Raw genomic sequence first — 8,972 nt, 5'->3', positions numbered from 1 at the left:
CTCTTGAACCTCCCTCCCACCTCCCACCCCATCCCACCCCTCTAGGTCATCACAGAGCATTGAGCTGAGCTTCATGTATGTTATAGTGGGCTCCCACTAGCTATCCATTTTATGCATGGTAGTGTATATACGCCAATCCTAATTTCCCAATTCGTCCCACTCTCCCCTTCCCCACCCTTTCTCTTTTTAAAAACATTTTAAAATTTTTGGCCGAGCTGCATGGCTTTCAGAATCTTATTTCCTGAAGCAGTGATCAAACTCTCAACCTCTGTGAGAGCATGGAGGACCTAACCACTGGACCACGGGGAAGCCCCGCATTTCTTCTTCACCAGCCTCCTGGCCTCCTGACCTCACTAAACTCCCCTTTCTTTCTCACGTTGGATCTGAACCAGTTACTCATTTAGACTTGGCTCCACTCACAGATGAACCTCTCTCATGATCACCAGCCAGCTTCAAGTAAGAGGGACCCCACCCCATCTCCTACCTCATCCTTGGGTATTGCCCAGTTAGGCCCACTGCCATTATCACTTGGGAGAGTGAGGCCAGACAGAGAACAGACAGGGGTTTGTCCAGCTGAAGGTGAGCATCCAGAAGCAAATAGCATGGGGGGGAGGCGGGGAGGTGAGAGTCATAGGTCAAATGTTCTAACTGTGTCAGGGGAAGTTCTGTCTCCTTATGGGGTGATACCAGACCCACCAGGCCAACAGATACAACTGGCCAGGCCCACAGGTACCCAGCTTTAAGATTCTGGGAAGGGCCTGAGGGGTCTCCTGCCTTTATCCCAGGTGGCTGAGGCAGGGATGGGTGATTCCTGAGATCAGGAGAGAGCTGTCTGAAGCGGGTGGAGGAAACAGTACACAGTGTCTACCCAGGGCCAAGAATAATGCCTGTTCCCTCCAGCCAGACTGAAAAAGCTTGTAACTCATAGAGAATTGGATAGAGTACCCCGAAGGATCTGATTACAAGCTTGCTCATTGATCACAATAGTGGGGAATAATTAATTCTAGACTAAACACTGTTTTGGTCTGGCTTGATAAGGCTTAAATGCAAGACCCAAAATGATCAAGCAGATTCTAAGAAGCCTAATTGCATCCCAAAACAAACTTAGAGAAAATTTATGGGCATACAAAAATAGACACCGCCTAATGAATTAGAATTGGAAATATGTGACACCTAATTACAAATTCCCAAGCACGCTAGGAAGAAAGGAAATGCAACTCACAATGAAAAGTCAATCAACTGAAAATAACCCAGAACTGACTACAGTCAGCTTAGGATTAACAGAGAAAGACATTAAAGATTAATATTACTGTTTTATGTATGTTTGAAAGTTAGAGACATGGAAATTATAAAAAAACTATGGTATAGCTTCTAGTGATGAAAACTGCAATGTCTCAGATGAAAAATACACTGGATGGGACTGATAACAAATGAGACATTATAGAAGAGTGGTTTAGTGAAAAGATCGAAGGCCCAGAAATAGAAACCATGAAAAAAATTATTTTAATTTCCCTCTTTCTTTTTAAAATTTATTTTAAATTGAAGTATAATTGCTTTACAATATTGTGTTGGTTTCTGCCATACACCAGCATGGTTCAACCATAGGTATACATATGTCCCGTCCTTCTCGAACCTTCTTCCACCTCCTACCCCACTCCACCACCCCTCTAGGTTGTTACAGAGCACTGGAAACCGTGCAAAATTTGCTAGCCTTCAGAATTGTATGACAGCAAGTTTCTGTTGTTTAAGCCACTAACTTTGTTGTTCTTTGTCACAGCAGCCTTGGCAAACTAGTACGTACTTCAATTAAGTCGAAGAGATTGTTGGATCGGATAAAAAGTGAGACAGAACTGTATGCTGTCTACAAGAAGCACAATTATAAGTTGACAAATAGGTTAAAAGTGAACCTATGAAAAGAGATGTATCATGCTAACACTAATCAGAAAGCAGGGGTGACTACATTAATATCAGACAACATGGATTTCAGAACAAAGTAGATTAACAGAAATAAAGAAGGTCATTTCGTAATGATAAAGGTGTTAGTTCATCAAGAGGTCATTACAATCATAGACATTCATGCATCTAATAACTGAGCTTCAATACATGTAGCTCAAGAACTGGTAGGATTGCAAAGACAAATAGCCAAGCTGCAATCGTGTCAGAGATTTCTTTTTTTCTAAAAAACGTTTGTTTTTGACTGCGTTGGGTCTCAGTTGCGGCACACAGGCTCTCCCTTTGGGCGCGTAGGCTCTCTAGTTGACGTGCTCAGTTGCCTTGACAAAATGTGGGATTGTAGTTCCCCAACCAGCGATGGAACCTGTTTCTCCTGCACTGGAAGGTAGATCTTTTTTTTCAATGTGGATCATTTATTGAATTTGTTACAATATTATTCCTGCTTTATGTTTTGTTTTTTTGGCCATGAGACATGTGGGATTTTAGCTCTCTGCCCAGGGATCGAAGCACACCCCCAGCATTGGAAGGCAAAGTGCTAACCCCCTGGACCACCAGGGAAGTCCTGGAAAGTTGATTCTTTCACTCAGAAGTTCCCATGTCCAAAATTTCAATGTCCCTCTCTCAATAATGAATAGAACAAGTAGACAAAAAACTGCCATGGATACAGAACAGGACCTGAGCAAACACTATTAGCCAACTTGACCTGACTGGGATTCCACATAACCACATCAGTGTACACATTTGTTCCAAGTGAACACAGAACAGTCACTAAGATAGACCGTGTGTGGGGCCCTAAAATCTGAATACAACTGATGAGAATTCTAGTTACACAGTGTATGCTCTCTGATCATAATGGAATTATATTAGATGTCAGCGACAGGAAGTTCTCTGGAAAGTTCCTAGATGTTTGGCAATTAAACAACACACTTGTAAAAAACTCTGGGATCAAAGAAGTGTTCAAAAGAGAAATTAGAAGGTGCTTTGCACTGAACTAAAATGAAAATGCAATATATAAAAATTTGTGACATGCCACTAATTCAGTACTTACTAGGAAATTCAGGGCACTAAATGCCTATATTTCGTGAAGAAGAAAGGTCTCAAAATCAATGCATTCTACTTTCTACTTAGGAAACAAGCAAACAAAAAGAGCAAACTAAAGTAAGCAGAAGAAAGGAAACAGTATAAAAATTACTGAAATAAACTTCAAGAACAGTAGAGAATATTAATAAGCCAAAAACTGCTTCTTTGAGAAAATCAATAAAATTGATAAACCTTAGTCATACTAATCAGGAAACAAAGGGAGCAGACAGAAATTGCCAATATAAAAAATGAGAGATGTGATATCATTACAGATCCCACATATACTAAAGGATAATAGAAGACTATTCTGAGCAATCTTATTCTAATAAATTTGACAACTTAGATGAAATGGATACTTTCCTTGAAAGATACAAGCTATCAAAACCACTCCAAAAGAGACAAATCACCCAAACTGTCCAATATCTATTTAAAAATTTGAATTTGTAGTTATAAACTTCTCACAAAGAAAATTTCAGGCCCAGATGCTTTACTCAGGAATCATACCAAACATTTACAGAAAAATTATGTCAGCTCTACCTGAAGTCCTCCAGACAATTGAAGAAAAAGGTAATAATACTCCACAAGTCATTCTATGAGGCTGAAAAGTGAATGTGTTGGTTGTTTAGTCTTGTCTGATTCTTTGCCACGCTATGGACTGTATTCTACCAGGCTCCTCTGTCCATGGAGTACTCCAGGCAGGAATATTGGAGTGGATTGCCATTCCCTTCTTCAGGGAATTTTCCTGACCCAGGGATCGAACCCAGGTCTCCCACATTGCAGGGGGATTCTCTACCATCTTCGCCACCAGGGAATCATTATGAGGTTAACACCACCTTCTATAAATGGTAGGGACTTCCCTGAGGATCCAGTGCTTAAGACTCTGTACTTCCAATGCAAGGGGCTCGAATTCTATCCCTAGTCAAGGAACTAAGCTCCTGCATGACCAAAAAAAAAAAAGAAAAAGATAAACAATAATAAAGTCATACAAAGGCATTATAAGGAAAGAATATTATCATGAGAAGAGTTGTAAAAATTCTCAACACAATTTTAGCAATTATATATTAAATTGAATAATACATTTATCCAGGAGTACAAAGTTGTCATGAAACTTGAAAATCAGTCTATATAATTCACAAACTTAAACCCCTCCCCAACAAAAACAAACCAAAACCAAACCGTATTTTCATCTCAGTAGACTGAGAGAGAGCATTTGATAAATTCAATAGCCATTTACAATAAAACTTCTCAGTTAATCAGGAACAGAAGGAAACGTCTTCAGTCTGATAAAGGTGTGTATTTAAAAAAAACGCTTCTTTTTTCATCACCCTTGTAGTCAAGTACCCCACAGAGCTATGGACCTACTGGAAGCAGCACAAGTTTCTGTGTCAGAAGCAAAAGTTCAAATCATAGCCTTCCTACTGCTATGATCATGCACGTGGTCAATAGCCTCTCTGAGCCTGTGTGTTCTTTTTTTTTTTTTTTTTCCAACTGGGGGATTTTATTTTATTTATTTATTTTTTTTAAATTTTATTTTATTTTTAAACTTTACAATATTGTATTAGTTTTGCCAAATATCGAAATGAATCCGCCACAGGTATACATGTGTTCCCCATCCTGAACCCTCCTCCCTCCTCCCTCCCCATACCATCCCTCTGGGTCGTCCCAGTGCACCAGCCCCAAGCATCCAGTATCGTACATCGAACCTGGACTGGCGACTCGTTTCATACATGATAGTATACATGTTTCAGTGCGATTCTCTCGTTTCATACATGATAGTATACATGTTTCAGTGTGATTCTCCCAAATCTTCCCACCCTCTCCCTCTCCCACAGAGTCCAAAAGACTGATCTATACATCAGTGTCCCTTTTGCTGTCTTGTATACAGGGTTATTGTTACCATCTTTCTAAATTCCATATATATGCGTTAGTATACTGTATTGGTGTTTTTCTTTCTGGCTTACTTCACTCTGTATAATAGGCTCCAGTTTCATCCATCTCATTAGAACTGATTCAAATGAATTCTTTTTAATGGCTGAGTAATACTCCATTGTGTATATGTACCACAGCTTTCTTATCCATTCATCTGCTGATGGACATCTAGGTTGCTTCCATGTCCTGGCTATTATAAACAGTGCTGCGATGAACATTGGGGTACACGTGTCTCTTTCCCTTCTGGTTTCCTCAGTGTGTATGCCCAGCAGTGGGATTGCTGGATCATAAGGCTGTTCTATTTCCAGTTTTTTAAGGAATCTCCACACTGTTCTCCATAGTGGCTGAACTAGTTTGCATTCCCACCAATAGTGTAAGAGGGTTCCCTTTTCTCCACACCCTCTCCAGCATTTATTGCTTGTAGACTTTTGGATCGCAGCCATTCTGACTGGCGTGAAATGGTACCTCATAGTGGTTTTAATTTGCATTTCTCTGATAATGAGTGATGTTGAGCATCTTTTCATGTGTTTGTCAGCCATCTGTATGTCTTCTTTGGAGAAATGTCTATTTAGTTCTTTGGCCCATTTTTTGATTGGGTCATTTATTTTTCTGGAATTGAGCTGTAGGAGTTGCTTGTATATTTTTGAGATTAGTGTTTGTCAGTTGCTTCATTTGCTATTATTTTCTCCCATTCTGAAGGCTGTCTTTTCACCTTGCTAATAGTTTCCTTTGATGTGCAGAAGCTTTTAAGTTTAATTAGGTGTGTTCTTGATTGTAGCAGAGATAACAGATGAACAAGTTATGCTATGCTACTGCCCAGCACTGCTTGCATTAAAATTAGTGCCCTTTCTTCCCTTTTTCTTAACTGGTTCTGATGAGGGTGAGGTTGGTCCAGGACAGCAGTTTTCAGCATCTTTCTTAGCCACGAGTGTCTTCTGCAGATCTGAGATGCAAAAGGCATCAGAAGGTTTGCTCTGGTGGACTGTTTAGAGCTCTCATTTTCTCCTTTTTGGAAGGATCTGATGGAGTGGAATGGGGCAGAGGCTAGGAGGCAATGAGAGGAAGATAAGACATCCCTAAATGTGCAGTTGGGCTGTTTCTGGAAAAACCCAACAGGTTTTTGGCAATAGGTTATCACTCCGGGCTTGAAGGACCATGGGTATCCAGGCTCAGGTTTCTAGCTAAGATTATATTTGAGTGTGGAACATGGGGGAGGTTAATCCATCAGGACAAGGTCTGTCTGATTTAATGGCAGCTAGAAGGCACCTCTGGAGAAGGCAATGGCACCCCACTGCAGTACTTTTGCTTGGAAAATCCCATGGACTGAGGAGCCTGGTGGGCTGCAGTCCATGGGGTCGCTAAGAGTCGGACACGACTGAGTGACTTCACTTTCACCCTTCACTTTCATGCATTGGAGAAGGAAATGGCAACCCACTCCGGTGTTCTTGCCTGGAGAATCCCAGGGATGGCGGAGCCTGGCGGGCTGCCGTCTATGGGGTCGTACAGAGTTGGACACGACTGAAGCGACTTAGCAGCAGCAGCAGTAGAAGGCACCTCGTGTTCTTCAGGGCTCAGCTGCCCAAGGTCACAGTTACACTGAGACCAGTTAGTTACTTGCATGAGATTAGTTTTATCCCTTGCCAGCAGCGCTGTTACACCATACTTCGCAATCAGGAACTATTTGGAGTTCGCTTTGCCAGAGGCTGATATTTCATGCGTGGTCTTTAATGATTCTGAAGGCAATGTCAGGCTTCCAAGGAGGCTTGTTAGCCACGTTCAAGAGGAGAGAACTTGTTGAGGGGGCGGGCAATGCCCCTGCCAGCCAATGAGCGCATTCTGTCAGGTGCTGGATTTCATGATACACATGAGAACATTAAAAACGCTGAGAATCTGGCAGTCGAAGCCGGAGGTCCGAGAGATGTCAGCACAGCAGCCATGAGAACCGGAACAGACATTGTTATCAACTGAGCACACAGGCACACACACACACACATGGTCATGAAGTCTGCGGAGAAGCTGAGGAGAAACGGAGGGGAGAAGGACTTGGAAAGGGGTGGTGATAATGTGAAACAGACTGTTTTACGCCAGAAAGGATCAAGGCACCCTGTTTGACAGGATCAGGTGTGCAGCATCAGGGGCGGTCAGGGTTGAAATACGAGATGAGATCTGATAGAAGGAAGAAAATTAATAACATTTGAAACATTCAAAACACTTACGTCAAGTTTTAACCCTAGTACCACAGTGCAGAACCTAAAAGTCATGTCAGACATTAAAAAAAAAATTTTATTGAAGTCTAGTTGATTTACCATGCTGTGTTTGGTTCTGATGTATAGCAAAGTGATTCAGTCATACATATATATATTCTTTTTCACATTCTTTTCCATTATGGTTTATTACAGGATATTGAATCTGGTCTCCTGTGCTCTACAGTAGGACCTTGCTGTTTTTCCATTCTATGTATAGCCATTTGCACCTGCCAACCCCAAACTCTCAATCCATCCCTCCCCTACGACCCTCACCTGCTTGGCAACCACAGTCTGTTCTCTGTGTCTGTAAGTTTGTTTCATAAATGTGTTCATATTTTATTTGTTTATTTGCTTGTTTATTTATTTATATTGGAGAAGGAAATGGCAGCCCACTCCACTATTCTTGCCTGGAGAATCCCATGGATGGAGGAGCCTGGTGGGCTACAGTCCATGGGGTCGCAAAGAGTCAGACACGACTGAGCGACTTCACTTTCACTTTTCTCTTTCATGAATTGGAGAAGGAAATGGCAACCCACTCCAGTGTTCTTGCCTGGAGAATCCCAGGGACGGGGGAGCCTGGTGGGCTGCCATCTATGGGGTCGCACAGAGTCGGACACAACTGAGGCGACTTAGCAGCAGCAGCAGTGCCTCAAGGTTTTCGAGCCTTTAGTTCCCCCAGGAGGGATCGAACCAGGGCTTCAGCAGTGAAAGCGCCAAGTCCTAAGCACTGGACCACCAGGCAAGTCCCATCTGTTTTATAGTTGCAATTGCACATATCACAAGCGATATCATCCGGTGTTTGACGTCAGACATTTTTACCCTTGAGCGCTTTCAGCCTCCAGCCAGGGACGTTTCTCACGGCCCTGCTCCACGGCCATCCCACTGGTTACCATCTCACTGCCTCTGGCTCTGCCTCTCCTACTCATGTCCTTGCTTCCTCTACTCCCCTCCCGCCTTCTCTTGTCTCCTTGTCTGATCGCTGGTTCCCCCACGGCCCCCACAGTGCACCTATCTTGGTGGCCCAGGCTTTTCCACACAGATATTCCACTAGATCTTCACCTTCTACTCAGAGCAACTTGTGAGGCTTATCTCCTTCCCTAATGGAATTCTGGCTCTGGTTCACATAATAAAAATTCCCCTTGATGATGCTGAACCCGCATCTTCTGAGGAGTGCGGGTTAGACAGTTACGTGTGATAAGTGACTTGGCCTCTGTCTGCAGGGCACCGTTTCCAGGTGTGGCCTCTAGGTTTTACCCCCTGGACGACTTGGACATAGTTTTACACTCACACTTGACAAATCTTTGGAGCCATACAAATAGTTTGCATTCACTGTTGTTCCAATGTCCCCACCTGGGAAGCGGGGTCCTGTGTGTGCTCAGCTGTGTCCAGCTCTTTGCGACTCTGTGGTCTGTAGCCCACCAGGCTCCTCTGTCCATGGGATTTCCAAGAATACTGAGTGGGTTGCCATTTCCTTCACCAGAGGGTCTCCCCGACCCAGCGATCGAACCTGAGACTCCCATGTCTCCTGAATTGGCAGGTGGATTCTTATCCACTGCATCACCAGGGAAGTCCAAAATGGGGACACTAACAGTTATCACAATTTATTAACTCTACATTTTGATCTGAAGGCTGCAGAAACTAACATTATCACTGACTCACATGTCTAAATGGTATTGTTCACCATTTTTGTTTTTTATTCTTGTGATTTTAAGAATACATTTTTCCTATGACCAGTATTTTCCTAGAAAACTTGTAGTCCAAATA

This window comes from Bos taurus, chromosome 9 (genome assembly GCF_002263795.3).
Source record: "Bos taurus isolate L1 Dominette 01449 registration number 42190680 breed Hereford chromosome 9, ARS-UCD2.0, whole genome shotgun sequence".
Lineage (NCBI taxonomy): Eukaryota > Metazoa > Chordata > Mammalia > Artiodactyla > Bovidae > Bos > Bos taurus.
The sequence above is the reverse complement of the archived record's forward strand: the minus strand, read 5'-3'. Positions refer to the sequence as shown.